Consider the following 16,327-nt stretch of genomic DNA (forward strand, 5'->3'; position numbering starts at 1 on the left):
ATTCTTTTTTAATATCCTGGGCAGACAGCTTGCATTATAGGAAAACTGTAATAATTATGTCACTGCTATAAGTTGAGATATATGCTACTTGTTGAGATTATATAGCTGTCACAAATTTGTCTTCTTCTGTGTTAATTGTAGCTTTGATATTGTGCTCAGAAAACAAAAGCAGAAACTGTATAATTTCAAGGCTTACGTTTTAAATATTCTGATACTGTCTTTTATAAAATTGTTCAGGACTGTAAACCATCACTAAATAGGAAATTAAAAAATTAAAAATTAAAATTTAAAAAACTATTCAATCTAACTGGTCTGTCTAGAAAATAACACGACATTAGTTCAGTCATTTCACCCAAAATTTAACTATAAAAAGATATAAAGTAATTATGAAGTTTATAATAAATAATAATCATGTGCAAACAGGGTACAAAGACTTTTTAAAATAAAAGCTATGTTACATTATATACATTCTATCTAATTATGTTATGCTATGTATTAAGTCATTATCCCTTGATCTGATGCTGTATCTTGAGGTAACTGTTGTGTTATATTTTGTTAAGCTAGCATGTTTGCCAGTTGTCTCAAGGTCTTTGCTTATTTCACCCACTGGAAAAATAATTTAAAATCACAATTATGTAATGTGGTATCTGATCAGGAACCAATCAAGGTCAATGAAACTGGTGTAAGAACTGTGGATGTTAAACGAGGGCCTCAGGCACCAGATGAGTTTTACAAAATGTTTGGAATTTACTTGTCTGATATTTCCAAAACTTGGTAATTTGGGGTGCCTTAATTTAGGGTCAGCCATACGAGCCACATTAGCAGGTGTTATGTTTCCAGAATATTAAACACATGTTCTTTGATGAACAGAAACAGCACATTTCAAACAAGGCATCCAGAATTGTTCACTGCCTTCAAAGATCTTGATGCCATTTTATACTTCTTAAAACTCTAGACTACTTTGGAAATCTCATTCTTAGGCTTTGATTCAAGACTATTTGCCTTCAAGTAGCTGATGAGCTGCAGACATTTTAAAAGGGCCCTCACCAAATCTCTGTGCTTTAACCTGTTCCTCCATATGCCTGATGCATTTACTGCAGCCAGTGACTTAGAAAGTCACTTTCGAATTTTCTATTAATCAAACGAAATAAATAAACAAAAGTTAAAGGAAGAAAGGAGATAATCAGATGTGGCAACTTTCATTAATAATGTAATTAATTTTTTTAACTTAAAGTTCAGATGCCAGAAGCATATTACTGCATGAGAGTTGCAATGTTCATCTAAGAAAGAAACTCTGTTTCTCTGGTTGCAGTAGAAAGTTTGAGAAAGGAAGATTCAAAAGTAAGAATTAATTAAAAATCAGTTTTTTTGATTTTTGAAAAATGTATTTTCAAGTCAAACTTGAACTCTTTGGACTGGTACTCCTGTTAATCTTACATCTTCATAATCTTAATTTTGGGGTTCTATTCCTTGTGATAATTTCTAGTACTTGAAACAGTTCCAGCTCTGCAACAGTATTATTGGAAATGCCAATGCTGCATCCCACACTCTGAGAACATGCGGTGAAATAGATCCAAGTCTGTTCAGATCTGTTATTGTTTCTCTTTGCTAAGACTTGAGGAGTAGCAGAGGCACTGAAGATGTTAAGACTCAGCAAAATGATATTTAATTCATTACACTTGTTCCAAGGTTTCCTCCTCAACCATGGAGTCAAAAACCCATAATTCCGTAGATTTGGCTATTTTAGCTCATATCCTTCCTTTGGTGCACCATACCATGCAAAGCTTCCAGTTTCCCACTGATGGTTTTTACTAGATTTTTCGTTGGTTGAATATTGTTTCATTTTCTTGTAACGACATAGTGAAATTAATGATTTTTTTTTTTTTACTTTGAACATTAAATATGATGTTTAGAAGCATTTTTCTAAATCCCAGAAGCTAGTAAGTATTAGCCATCATCTATTCTCCAGCTGGGTGAAATGATGAGTGTATTCCAGAAGCAGCAAATCGTGCTCCTTTCTTTCACTTCTCAAGTGGCTTTAGAAAATGGAGCTCCCAAGTGGAAGGTCCTTCAAAATACATCATTACCTGTGTTCTTTGTAAAAACTACATGACTTCAATTAGCCTGTTATTTTTACATGTTTTTCTTTCACAGACATTGGAGGTGGGGTTTTTTTGATTCCTTTTTTCTGACAAAACTTTGCAATATGAGAAAACTTTAAAAGACTTGCAGCTTTTACATACATAAATTTACTGCTAAGACCCTAGAACAGTTGGTTTGAGATGTAGTTCTAAATGAAAAAGAACACAGTGCAGCTTTCAGCCGTTTAAAAACTTTCCAATTAAGTATAAGGAAGACGGGTATTGGTCTAATGTACTAAGCATTTAATTGGCTGGAGGTGAATGTGAAGATTTATAAACCCAGTGATAAGTATTGAAATGAGAAACCTGCAAAGATTTTCTGGAGAGAGAATCAATCCAGACCTTCGAGCTGTACTGAAATCAAGGTATCTTTTTGTGGGTTCCAAAGCATTTGACATGGAGTCGGAATATATACTGTTGCTTACATTTGGATTGACTTTATCAGAAACCTTTGGAGCACTCTGAAATATATGCAAAAAAAACATTCATGTAATAGAAATTTTATAATTTATATTATATGTATATTATAAATGTCACTTTTGTCTGTGGAGCAAGAGTTGAGACTGAGCAACTGTCTTATGGCAATTTGTCCTGGTAATTCTTTAAGACATGCTAATAGGGAATCTGTGGCGTTTCTGTTCTGTAAACAAACAGATTACTGTGGTAGTCAGGCATGTTTTTCAGAATTTAATCCCCATATAATTATACCAAGAAATCTGGTGCAGTTTGAGCAGAAAGTGTATTAAATAATTAAGATATCTAAATATTATAGTTGCTTTTTTGCTTAGAAATTTTTATTTAACTTTGCAGTTAGAAGCTAGAAGTAAATTAACCCAAGGGAAAAAAACATCTAAAACAAATTCCTTATCTCAAGAGAAGTGACAGCAATTTGTTTGTGTGAGTGTGTGTGTGTGTGTGTGTGTGTATGTGTGCATGTGTAAAAACAAAACCCCAATCATCTAAGAACAAAATTTTGAAGTGGTAATCACAGTAAGTCAAAAAAAATCAAGATCTTTACCTTTATAAATTGAATAAGGGATTTTGAGACCTATTTTCATTTACAAACTTTGTTATTGCAACTTTTTTGCATCTCTCTAGCCTCAAAATGAACATGCCTCTCAGCCTACCACAAACATGAATTTGGACCTTTTCTCCTAACCATGATGCTGTGTAGACCTAGGAGTCCCACTGGTGGCGCAAGTGTATTCAGCCTGTGGTTTTTATATTTTGTACTTTGAATTTGGAATTTCAAGTATTGACATGGTCCAATCTAAGCAATGTCCATTTTTTATGACATGTATATTTAAGAAATCTCTGCCTTTCTTTCTCCTTTGTAAAAGTACTTATGTACATACCAAACCCATTAATTTTATGAAAGCAAACCTAAAGCAAAGCACATTCTTAAATATTTTTCAGGAGAGGAATCTTAATGATTACAGAGAAGTCCAATGCACTGCTGTCTGAAGTTTTGTGAAATGCTGAAAAGATATATTTTTTTAGTTATGGTATTTTTTGACCACTTAAGTCTGCAGTTGAGAAATCATACAAAACGAATCTAAATTTTCATGTTAAGTGTTTTAGTTTTTTTGGTGATTCTTGGTGAGCATATTTGCTGAAATGCCAGTTTTTCTAATGTGGTGTCAGATTGACTAGAAATCTTTTTGCATTTAAAATATTGACCTCACAATCCATTCGGTTAATTGTTAACCCCACTTACTTTACTCATTAACCGCTTTCAACAAGCTCCTTGAAACATGGATTGCTTACTTAAAATATTTCAGTTACGGACTCCCCTTACAGCTATGGTTGGACAGACTACCTTTGTGAGGAAAGACCTTTTAAAGTGTAGTTCCTTAATATATTACCCATGTAACTTTAATAGATCCTATTCATTTCATCATTGTTCCTCATTAGAACAGCCGAAGTACCATTAGTACTCACAAACTGGAAAAGGTCCAAAGCCAAATACTGCCAGTCTCCTGCTGATATAAGTGGCAGCCATCAACGTGTATTACAGGACTCAGTTTTTCACTCAACTGATAAACATTCCTTTTAATTTTTGAAAAGTTAAGTATATTTCTCTGTTTCCTGTGATTTTTCTGTTACCTCTTATATTTGTACAAAAAATGGCTACTGTTCATTCATTTTGCAGTTACAATGTGCTTTTGACTAAATCTTCAGACAGTGTTGGGCTTGATGGCAGATAGATTCCTACATACTTTTGTGGGTCTAATTTTGGAATGAGATTCACTGGTTTTATAGTATGACAATATATTTATTCCTTTGTACATTTTTTACTTTAAAGAAAAGCATCCAATAAAATCTATGTTTGTCTGATATGTGGCTTTTTCTGTTTGGCAGGGTAACTCCATCTTCTGAAAATCCCAACGGTGCTACCTGTAGTGTAAGTCAGGGAAAGCCCTCTTTAAGAAGAATAAAAGGGAGAATACATAGAAGCAAAAGTCTCGATAGCATTGATTTCTGTGAATTCACTGTAAGTATTATATCCTTAATATTTATCCCATTTGAAGTTCTGAGAATTTTGCTATAAAGCAGAAAGATGAAAAAGATTTTGTCCCTCTTAAATTAGGTATATCTATTTGTCAGAATTACAAAAGGTATTGTACTAGAACTTAATGATGTTATAATCACAACTCTACACTGCTGAATGTTAACAAAAGTGATGCTGCTTATATAATTAGTGATATATAGTTACATTTTTGTTCCTGAGCAAACATTAGTTATACATTTTCATGTCAGGTTGTAGTATTGCCTCCTACATAATAAGATGCATACAGTTAATTGGAAATGGAGTAAATTTTTACAGATGTGCATCTATATGTTGTAGTAAAATTCTGGAATATGAGAAATGAAATATGTTTTCAAATTATATTTTCATATTTAGAATTTGGAAGTGGCACTCAAAGCAAAATACATTATTTTTTACAAAGGTCTCAAAATTCTTTCCATAGTATATGGCTATAGTGAAGTCCTAGAAAAAGAAATAAATGTTCCTAAAGTATGCATGTGCTTATAGCTTTATAGTATCACAGATGATATCCTGCGATAACTAAGAGGTATTGGTATATCCGTGTTCGCTTCTCTTTGGCTAGAGTTTAGATAAGTTTGTTTTATAGATGCAGAAAGTGTAATGTCATCATGATTTCAAAGAATTTGAACAGGTGATACTTTAGAATTTTAGCTGAAGTAAGAGGAAGAATGGTGGAATAGAGGCGTACACAAATTTTAATTCAGCAGAAGGCATTTACATCCAAATAATGAAATAAAATAAGGTGATAATATGAATAAGTATGGGACATAGGGGGAGGTTTCCTGCTATTTATGCTGTTCACAAAGGATTAGAGTTGGTCCCAAAAAGTCACAGTATGTTTTTAAGTCTTTACTGAAAAGCTATTAAGAGCGACATCTCTTAACCAACTGGGGGGAATTTGGCCAAAGCAAATTATACTCTTACCTATTATAACAGGTCATAGAGTTAGTTATAAAATATTGAAATAATGTTAAAGAATATCTTAACATAAAGTTATGAACCCATTATTAAATTTGAGAATGAAAGCGATAGGCAGAAATATGTGTTGTTTTTAAGGTGATATACAAATCAATAGGGACATGGAGAGACATTGTATTGCCTGGCATTACACAAATGTAGGTAATATAAACAACATAACTAAAATAATCACATGTGGTTGGGGAAACATCATTTCCCCAGACAAAGCAGCAGACTGAGTATGTTGCCACATTCAGTGCAATGTTTCTTACAGAAAATGATGCCAATACCATATTCTTGATATTTTTTCCTCAGGACAATTTTGTTTGGGATTAGTAAGTCTTGTAGAGCTATCTTTGTTGGTACAAAGAGCTTGTGGCTTGCTGTTGTTGATAGTAATGAAATTAATAGCAAGGGTTGGTGATTTATGTATAGTTTGGTGTCCAGATACTTCTGCCAGTGCAGGTATCACAGCATGGAACCTACAGATGTGGCAAAGACAGGTCCGCAGCTGGGGAAACAGTGTACGGCGAGCCAGTGCTGAGTCCTGTACTCTCAGTAACTAATCCGGCCTCAGTTAAAGCTAATTTTGCTGCATCTGTGCAAACTACTGTCACAGCAGTGATATCAGTGTAGTGATTCCTTTACTGAAGGATAATAGTTCCTTTAGGGAATGAGTTTACTAAAACAATAATTTCAGTGTGTGCTATATGGGTCTTTATTTGTGTGGTCCTATTAGGGAGTTTTATCTAAATCTCTCTCTACTCTTGGGGCCTTTAAAGAGAAAGAGGTTATAGGCAAGGGTAAAAAGAGTATCTTGCAGGCCATAGAATCTTTGCAAAGAGATTTGAGACACATAACAATGGGGCATATCTATATTTGTAGTACACATATGTGTAGAATATGTACATCTATATGTACAAAATCTATACATTAATAGCTAGGTATTAATTATAAAGACCAGGAGAGGAAGATCAGTGTTACTCTGAAGTCTCATGTTAATGGATGATCCAAGTTTAGATAGTTAAGCAGAGAAATCAGTTATAAATATGAATTTTCTCACTACTGTGCAACTAGTTTAGAATCACACTGAAATATTCCTTGATACTGTATAATAGTGCTTTTATTGTTTATAATTGTGATTAAAAAAAGATCCAAAGAAATAGTTGAGAGAATTAGTATGGGTAAGTGTTTCCAGAGTGCTCCCAGTACTAAGTGTTTGTCTTGTTATGTATCTTTTTCTTGTAACCAGGCTCAGGCACTGGCAGATAGAATAAAATTGAAGATAAAAGTTTTAATAGAACTGAGAAGTTCTTGTACATAAAGAGGGAAAGAACTTTTTAAACCTTTCTCTTTACAACTCTTTTAGGCATTAGTATATCCATTTTATACACAACAAAGAGGAAAAATTGCATATTTAAAAGACAGTGATGATTTATGTGCTGACTAATTCAAAATAATTTTCACTGATAAGCATCCAATGAATCGTAGGTTTTCTTCATTATATAATGAGATTAGAATCCATTGATAATTCTGATTGCTACAGAATTTCAGTTTAAAGTAATTAATGTCTGTATGCATCCCAAACTGATCACTTTTGTAAACTTCTGTTCACCATCTCTAAGCAAAATTCTTGTTGAGAACAAATCCTGACAGTAGGAAGAATTAAAAAATAAGTTATGCTTCCTTTTCTCCAAGTGTGAAGAGATGTGTCCCCAGTGGGAAAGTAATGTTTCTGGATTTCCATGCAGTATGTATATATGAATATTCAATAAATGAAAATACTGTACTTTACTATGACTTCAGCTATGGCAGGGGACAGGGTTAGGGAACAGCATTAAGCTGGGAGGCTGATGAAAAACTTGGTTTTTCTTTACAAGGGAAAAGATAATCAGAGAAGAACCTATTGCATGTGTAAAACTTCAGCAGAGGCCAAAGAGTGGCTTGGAGAGAATACCAGACTTCTTCAGAGGGTTGTCTGGGACAAGGCGATGCTGCCAACTTTCTTGTTTATCACAGATGGTAAAGTCTTAGGTTTGTGGTATTAATGGCTCTTAGTTATATCCATGGCACTTAATATGCATGAAATACCTGAAACTCTGGGGAGGTGTTTGTGTATAGACTCACTATAGGATGGTCTGCTACTACAGTGAAGTACTGGGAGCCTCAGATATTTGTGGGAGACTGTCAAAGCCCAGGACCGCTGCTTGGTGCATTATATAGCCGTGTTACCATCTAATAGCCGGCTTTCACTGTAGTATCCTTAACAGCCTTCTAGGAGACAGAGATTCTCCCTGATTACAAATGATAGAAGTCTGCGGGATTGGTGACAAAGATTTTGGGTGTTATTTCTAGTGATAACTCTAATGTCTTAAGTGGGTGATACTGGGGTTTGTAATAGTCATGCGTCTCATTATCATTTTGCTGAGATAGTAAGCAAGAAAATAAAGTGGTGAAATAACTGATAAGCCACGCAGTGATAGGACAGCAGCTCCTTTAAAAGGTGTATTCATCTTCAACTTCTTTCATACGTTTCTTTATCCTTTCCAAGTAGTATTGCCGCCACTTGGTCAGGTTAGGACCTGATTCCCATTACCTAAATAAAAGGGGTTTCACTATGCTATACTTCCCCAGATACTAGTCCTTGAAATATTCAGCTTTAGTGGCACATATCAAAAATCCATATTTTGTGTTGTATACTAGTAGCTGGTTATCTACAACCTAGAAATGTTGCAGACCTCCTACTCCACATTTCAGAAAACTTTCCTCTAGAAAAAGAATAGGATTATCAGCTCTGAGAAAGATGTGAAATACATACTACATTGCAGAATTAGCTTATCATGCTAATGTTCATTGCATACATATTTTTAATGTTTGTTCCATTGGAGCAAACTCTGGCTTTGTATGAGCTTCACTGTATTGCAGTAGCACTTCAGAGTCCAAGTCATCGACAGGGGTTTTGTTGCACTAGGCACTGTGCAAACACTCAAAAAGTGTTGACTCTCAAGGACCTTACAATCTATTTATAACAATTGGTAAGATGTGACTAAACTTTGATTCTTTAGCTACAGATGGCTCTCAAGCTGTCCAAGTGCTGCACCAGTCCTAGGGCTCCTGAAGGTCACATTGGGACTCAGGTGCACTTCTGGGCTGCCCTTTGTGATAGAGCCCTGGGGCATCTAAGATACCTTCTTTTCCATTTTTAATATTGTAACTTTTTGATGGGACTTGAGAAATTACCAAAATTATCATCTTCAAATGTATGCTTATGGGGGTGAATGCTTAAAGGGATATGAACGTAACACCTTCCAGCTAAAATCAGCTCTAGTGGAAAAGGGAGCTCCCCTTGCAAATCAGAATATTGCAGTTATTTGCAATACAAACAAATTTAATTCTGCATGTTTTCTGGAGGTAGCTGGTGTTAGCCTACTCTCAATAAACAAGTTTCCAGTTAACCTAAAGTCATAATGAAGCAGATTAATCTCCAATGTACTTCCACTTGCTGCCTCAGAGCTGGGATTCCAAAGAACAATTTTGCCAAATGTTATAGAAAGGCTGAGTCGTCTTTTCTCATTTTCCCATTCTTTTCTAGTCTTACCTTTTTCAGATGTTTTGTCTCTTCTAATCGTATACCGACAATAAAGTGAAATTGGCTCAAATCCCTGTGTACCAGTAATGCTTTAGAGGCTGTTGGATGACAGCGGGTAAAATACCAAAGTAACACAGTAGGATAGGAGATTACACAGCAGAGGGGAAGAGCGATAGAGACACCCCAGCACAAAGGGCAGGCTGAACAAAGCGCCGTGGCGTGCGCTGCGAAATGGAAGAGGCAGCAAAGGAAGAGACCACTGGAAGGAAAGTGAGAATTAGCTACCATGCAGTGGCCTCTTTGAGGTAGCTGGTGCACATGTTCACCTATTATGTTAGTTTTTGGTTCACTCTAGTAAGCATTGTGCCGTTGAACGGGCATGGTATCTTGTGTGCTTTCTTGCAGAGGAGATGTGGAAACTGCATTTCGGTGCTTGTGTGGTGCCGTTGGCAGGCAGGAACGAGTGACCGGGGCGCTCCGTGGGGACGGGTGGGAGCCCAGGGTGCCCGGCGCACAAGGAGGTGCCTGTGCACCCCGAGTGCCAGCAGATCCGCGGGGCATGAGCGCCGCAGCATTGGTTTGTTGCTGCTGCTATGAATTTCACTTTCCTTATGATCTGTAATGGCGTTTTAAGGCTGTTTAGAGGCTTTACTCATTGACTGTCATGGATGTTTGTGATAACATCCTTCTTTCACTTCCCTAATCTCTTTGGTAGATTTTTTCAGGTATACAACAGGCTGAAGAATCAGTCTGTTGTTTGAAAATGCATTAGCAAGAAATCAGGTAATTGTTGTAGTTAAACCCCCCAGTGAAAAAATCCAGTGATCAAAACAGGATACTCTACTATACTGCTCAGCTGGTTCACAGAGTATATTGCTGAGCAAGGCAATATGGTCTGTACTGTAAAACATGGTTTTATTGCAGTTTCTGTTTTATTTACTTTAACCCAAACTCCTCCTCCCTTTATCATTTGATAAATGGCTATCGTTTTTTAACAGCTTTTGAGGTGATAGATATCATTCAGTAGTTTTGATTTTAAATAAAATTATTCTATTTTATACTTTCATTTGTCTTGTTTTTCCTTCTGGGTATTTTAATTTGAATATGTATCTGTTAAAGAAGTAAAATGATAAATGAGTTATGTTATAAATGATATGTAGCTTAGTTTTTTCCTAGGATGGAGATATAAGAACACTGACTTAAAAAAAACAAACAAACCTGCTGCAGGTATTTTAGTCCTCTTTGTAGCAGGGGAAAGAAGAATTCATTAGCACAGCTGGAGTCTTGTAGATGTCCTTAATTTGTTACTGTTCAGAGAAGTGTAGTTGTTATGCAGCTGTTTCTGAGAATTAAATCCTCGGTAGTAGCTTAGACTTCCTTCACGGTATTGCTGTTACACAAGACAAATTTCATGCAAGTGAATCATTTATTATGATCATAATTACATATGAATATGTACAGCATTGACTTTTTGCAGTGAGCAAGTTTTCGGCAGTTTGTTTTATCTAAGATAGTTTAAACGATAAAACAATTATTTGTTTTATTTAACCACTTAACATATTCTACAGTTAATAAAATAAAAGTACTTTAAGTCTTTCTTTTGTATTTCACTGGTAGAATAAATAGAAAAAATGCAGAAAAATACATATTACTGTTTTTAACATATGTAGTTAATCATTTTAAATACAGAGAAAATAAATCTAATTTTTAAACTGATTTTGATTGGAACAATTTTAAAATAAAAAATTGCCTGAAAGAGGAAAATACTGCAGTTCTTTGATCCAGGGTTATAACTCCTCTGGGAAGGAGGAGTATATTTTCAGCATTGTTCATTTCTCTCATCTTACCTTTTATTTGAAAAAACAATCCGAAGTTTTATGTAAGAACTTTTCTAAATGTTGAGACAAATTATTAAGTCTTAAACACCATGCTCGGTGACACTTAAGCAGCCTTAAGATTAATCTAAGGATGTTAACCGTAAATGAGCAACTAATTTAAATTGCTAAGTTTAAAATTGTGACTGACTTTTCTTCTCATTGTTAAAATTAGACTGTCATTAGTATATAATAGCTGGAAATGTTTCAAAAGCACTTATTCTGTATTTTTAGTAAGGTGTACTATGAATATAAGTAAAAGAGGAATAAATTAAACAGGACATTTACTTGTCTGAAATGAACATCAGGGTTAAATTTCTGAATAGATTCAGTACAGCAGTTTAAAACTACCACAGATATTAACTCAGTAATAGCTATCATAGTAGCAGCTAGATTTTTATTTAAGTTTAATTAGGAATGTATTTTTGAGTGAGTACATTTTTAGTTTATTTTTTCTTTCTTGTCAGAATAGCATTATGAATTGGGGCAGATGGAATTGTATTGAAATACTCTTTGGTATTTTTTAAAGTAATAGCCGGCTGAGTACTTTGACACTGTCATACTTTGCACATGCGATTATGAATTGTCATGTCTCTCCTTATTTGTTAAGAAGATGTCGGAAGATATGTAGGCCATCATGTAGTTTGTCTTTAAATTATGTAATAGCAGATCCCTTACATGTGGTTGTATAGGATCTTAGCGTACTGTATTCCTTCACTCTCAGTATTCCACACGTGCACGCACACAGTTTCCTTCCAGTAAGCTGAAGCCCCAAGCAGGGTAGAGGTCCAACAGTGCATCCCTCCGTGAGCCCTAGGAGCCAGGGCAGCCGCCGGGGGACCGAGAACCACCATTCTCTCTGTCCTGGAGGTGCCTCTGTGCTCCCTTGAAAGTCTTAATTTCTGAACAAGGTTCTGGGTGCCTCCACATGAAGATCAACGTTGTATTAAAGTAATTTGATAGAATGACTCAGGAAAAAGAATATCATTCATATAAGTATAAGCTTCCTAAACAATGGTTATTTATCTGCTATTCCTCAGGCAATGCTAATCTGAATGTTTTTTTCTGAAAATCAAAGTTTCTTGATTTTCATATACCAAGGCTAATATAGCTTAGAATGCCTTAGCATTTTTTAGGTGTTATGTGTATATATATATGTAGTAAATGATTATTTCTGTCCAAAAGAGTTTATAATTTTATGTGAGTGAATTTATACTGTTTCTGAGCCTGAACACATTTCTATTTCGTGCCAGCAGTTGTTCACTGATTTATTTGTAGAGTCAAAATTAAAATTATGTTGCTCAATCTATTTTCCTCTTATTGATAGATTTATTTGTTTGACCTTTTCTCCACCGTTGTGTTCAAAGAGAGGCAGACCAGCTTGTATATGAGGAAACAAGGACAGCAACAACTTCTCTTGCAGGCTCTCAACCTTGTACTTAAAAATAGCAAATAACAGAAGTGTCAGTATGAATGGCTTTTCAAATATTACACTAGAATATATATGCTGAAAATTCTAGTACCTTGTCTATTTTAATATTTATATTTGAGGATTTTTTTTGCTTTTGCCAACCTTTTGGCCTTACCAGAAACATCTCCCCTTAGAAACCAGACTTTGTGCAAGATTAATTCTAAAGGTCTTTAAATTTTAGTTTTTATTATAAAAAGTCCTTATGAGTTGTTTTTGTCTGTAAAAGCTGCTTGGAATTTTTAATCAAGAAATCCATTGCTAAATCTGGGCACTATTGGCCAGTCTTCAAGGATATAATAATTTCTTGGAAATGGTAAAGATTCTATAATGCTACTGTAGTCAGCCTCAGGATAAAGTGTTCAGGGAGGGCTGAAAGTTTTCTTCTTTTCTTGTTTCTTTTTCCATCCAAAAAACTGAAATTTTCCAGTGACCTTCAGATACCTAGTCTGTGTTACTCTCTCAGAAACAGATTTCCTTGGTCTGTGCTCGGCCATACTGAAGGAACTCTCCTGGTTAGGGATGGGAATATTAATGTTCCCCACAATATGAAAATCTTAAAATTTGGGGGGCACTGAAATGAGCAGAAGAATATTTTTTTTCCTGAAATATGGGAATTCATCTACATAAAAAATCAGAGTATCTTCATAAATTATGCGCAAAGAAAATAGCCACAGCTATAATTATGGTCTTTGGGGTTTTAGGAGTTTTTAAGCAATCAGATGCCTTTCACAAAGTGGGATTCTTTTAAAGCGGTATTTCAGTCAGACAAGCCAACTTTAGCATGCAGCTACTTTTGGACCCTTTCAGATAAACAGACATAGATTTATTTGTAAATGATGTGAACAGAATATCTACAAACATTGCAGTCATACTCAGTTTATTTTTGATAAGCCTGAAGATGCATTTAGTCAAATGCATAAAGTAGAAGGTGAAAGACAAGCTGGGCAAGATCTTGCCCAGACCTTCTTGCCTTGCAAGATCTTGCCTCATTAGATGGTCTTTGAAACTAATTCTTCCTTGGGTTACAATAAAAGAAATACTAATCAAAGTATTACATAACTGTAGCTTAGATACTCCATTCAGAATTGCTGTCAGAACTCTCTCAAAGTGGATGTTTCACAGTACTGGGCTTCTGAAAAAGCATCTCAGAGAGATGAGAAGATATCATGAGTTGCTCATTAGCGACAGAATACCTCTCTTTACACCCAGTCATGCTCAAGGTTATCTGCTGCTGTCCAGCTCCTGTAGAGCATATATACACATGCTCACACATTGCATTTAGGATACAAAGTGTTACTGGTTAAGCTCATTTTCTGTCAGCACGTCTTGATACAAATTTGAGTGTTTTATTGACTATAAACTCTTCCTGTCAAATTATACCATCCCTGCCGAGAGCAGGGCCTGACCCTAGTCCTTCAGCAACAGTTGTAAATTGTCAGAGTCACCTTCCAATGTGTACTTTCACCAATTTTTTTTGCTTTGTTGGTTAAAAGTCCCAGTGGGTGCTCCAGAAAGTGTCATTTATCACCCAAGTAAAGTATTCCTTTTCTTTAACGTTCTTCATCATTTGAAACAGTTTCCTGCCCAGCCTATTCCCAGTCTCTCTCATCCAAATGGCTGACAAGTGTGCTTACGCAGGGAACAAAGGAATTTGCCTTAAGCAGATGGTTTATTTTAAGAGGGTTCACTAGCACTAATGTGGAAGAAGTGATACTCTCGGCAGTCAAAAAAGATTTTGAAATGTATGCTATGGCATAAGGTTTTGCTGCAGTCACTGGAAAACTCTTGAAAAGAATTAAAATGTTAAAATATGGGAAATACAATTCTATGCATTGAAAATTGAAAAGAAAGTACCTTCTAAGCAACACCTAAGTCTTCAGCCTGAGTACTCAGTAGAATAAAATGATTGTAAGCACCTTGGAGTTCAGACTGCATGATTTTGCAAAAACGTCTTAGGAAATGTCTAGGAGAATTTTTTTCCAGTCCAAAGTAATTTTTTGTTTCTGAAGTCCAGAACTCTGGATGCAAAACAAACTGCTTATATGCTGTCCTTAGACTGAAAAAAAAGAACGTGTTAATGGTCTAGGGAAGTTAGCGTGGACTGACTCAGTACTTGCAACAATAAAGACACTTTTAGTTTGCAAAGATTCTGGTTTCTTTTGGCTCAGATGTCCTTTTTGTCCTCTGGCACAGTTTTACTTGATTTTTCAAAGAAATATTGAATGTTTGTTACCCATTTATATATAAGAAGAGCAGCTTGCTTCTCCCACTGGTATAATATGCCTTTGCTTATTGCTCTGCAGTATTTGGTGAGGAAGCATACAGGACTGGATAACCTCTAATGAGCAGCTGCCTTTGGATATTTGGCACTGTTATTAGCAATATACTATTGGGATCACAGGCTCCTGTAATAAATTTAGCAGTCTTGGCTGCACTATCGTTATACTTATCTAGCACCCCTCAGAGCTAGAGAATTTGAAAAGTACATCTTTTATTCTCACCATGGTGAGTGCCACTGCATGAATAGGAAGCAACCCACGAGTGTATTTTTATGAAGATTTGACATTTAAATTTTGATATCTACTGACTTCCTCCAGCTGTATGCTATGCTGCTTTTCATCGCCTGCGAGGACAACCCAGGGCACAGCTACTGAAAGGTTATCAATGGCAAAGACGGGGAAGAATCAACAAGGAGAAAATAAGCTCTTGGAGCTGCCCAAATATTCTGAAACCAGGGAGTGCTTTCTGAGCACGTTCCAAAGGGAAGCTGGGAAAAACAAATATTCAAGTCTGAGGGATATATTGAGTTTCAGTGAGGTGTCCTGCAATTCTTCAGATAAAGGAAAATAATGAAGTCAAGTACTCCAGTGTAAAATGGAGAACATACACCATAAGCTACAAACATAGTTGATTTCTTCCCACTCTTAGGAAGCACTCTTTGACTTAACTGTAACAAATGCAGAAGATTATTATGAACTCATGTACATCAAAGTGGGATCCTGCCTGAAGTGCCCAGTACCTCGCACTTTTTCAGGTCTCCGTGTTTTTTACACATGGACAGTGAAACACTGCTTTTTGAAACTGTGATTCATTTACTCTAACAAGATAGAGAAATAACCTCCCAAATTAACAATACCTCAAGAGGTACTTGAAAGCTTCTCACAATTTATAACTGGCTATGCAGTCTGTATTCTTTTATTCTTAAGCATGTGATCCCTGTGAAACTTGGTTGACCAAGCTAACCAAATTAAACTTACATGGTTATCTGCCAGTGTTTGCATAATCATGAAAATACATGGCTTTTCCTTCCCTATCCAAATGGTAATGATGTGGGGTGACCTAAATCAGGCTTATTCGTATTGCACCACCTTACTAAAGATTTTTCCGGTAACTGCATACAATATTTCCTCTGTATTCATTGGTAACAATTCTGGGCGGTATAACAAAATAGCTTTGCATACCTGGATGATTCCTACTGAACTGAAAACTCGCAAAGCAACAGCAATCGAGGGATACAAGCATCTAGAGGTGAACTGCCTTCATTTCTCCACTTCATAGCAATTCTTTTACTGTATGTTCACTGGCAAATAAGGATGAGCTCAGACACATACCCAGAAATGTGATGCGTCGATGCAAAAGTTTTGCAGCCAGTACTTTGTCATTTCAGATTTGCATCATTAATCTCCTTTGAAGTATTCATTTCATGGACCCAGAACTGCTGCTGCATTCTGTGGGGCAGTCTTG

Source organism: Apteryx mantelli, chromosome 15, assembly GCF_036417845.1.
Source record: "Apteryx mantelli isolate bAptMan1 chromosome 15, bAptMan1.hap1, whole genome shotgun sequence".
Taxonomy (NCBI): domain Eukaryota; kingdom Metazoa; phylum Chordata; class Aves; order Apterygiformes; family Apterygidae; genus Apteryx; species Apteryx mantelli.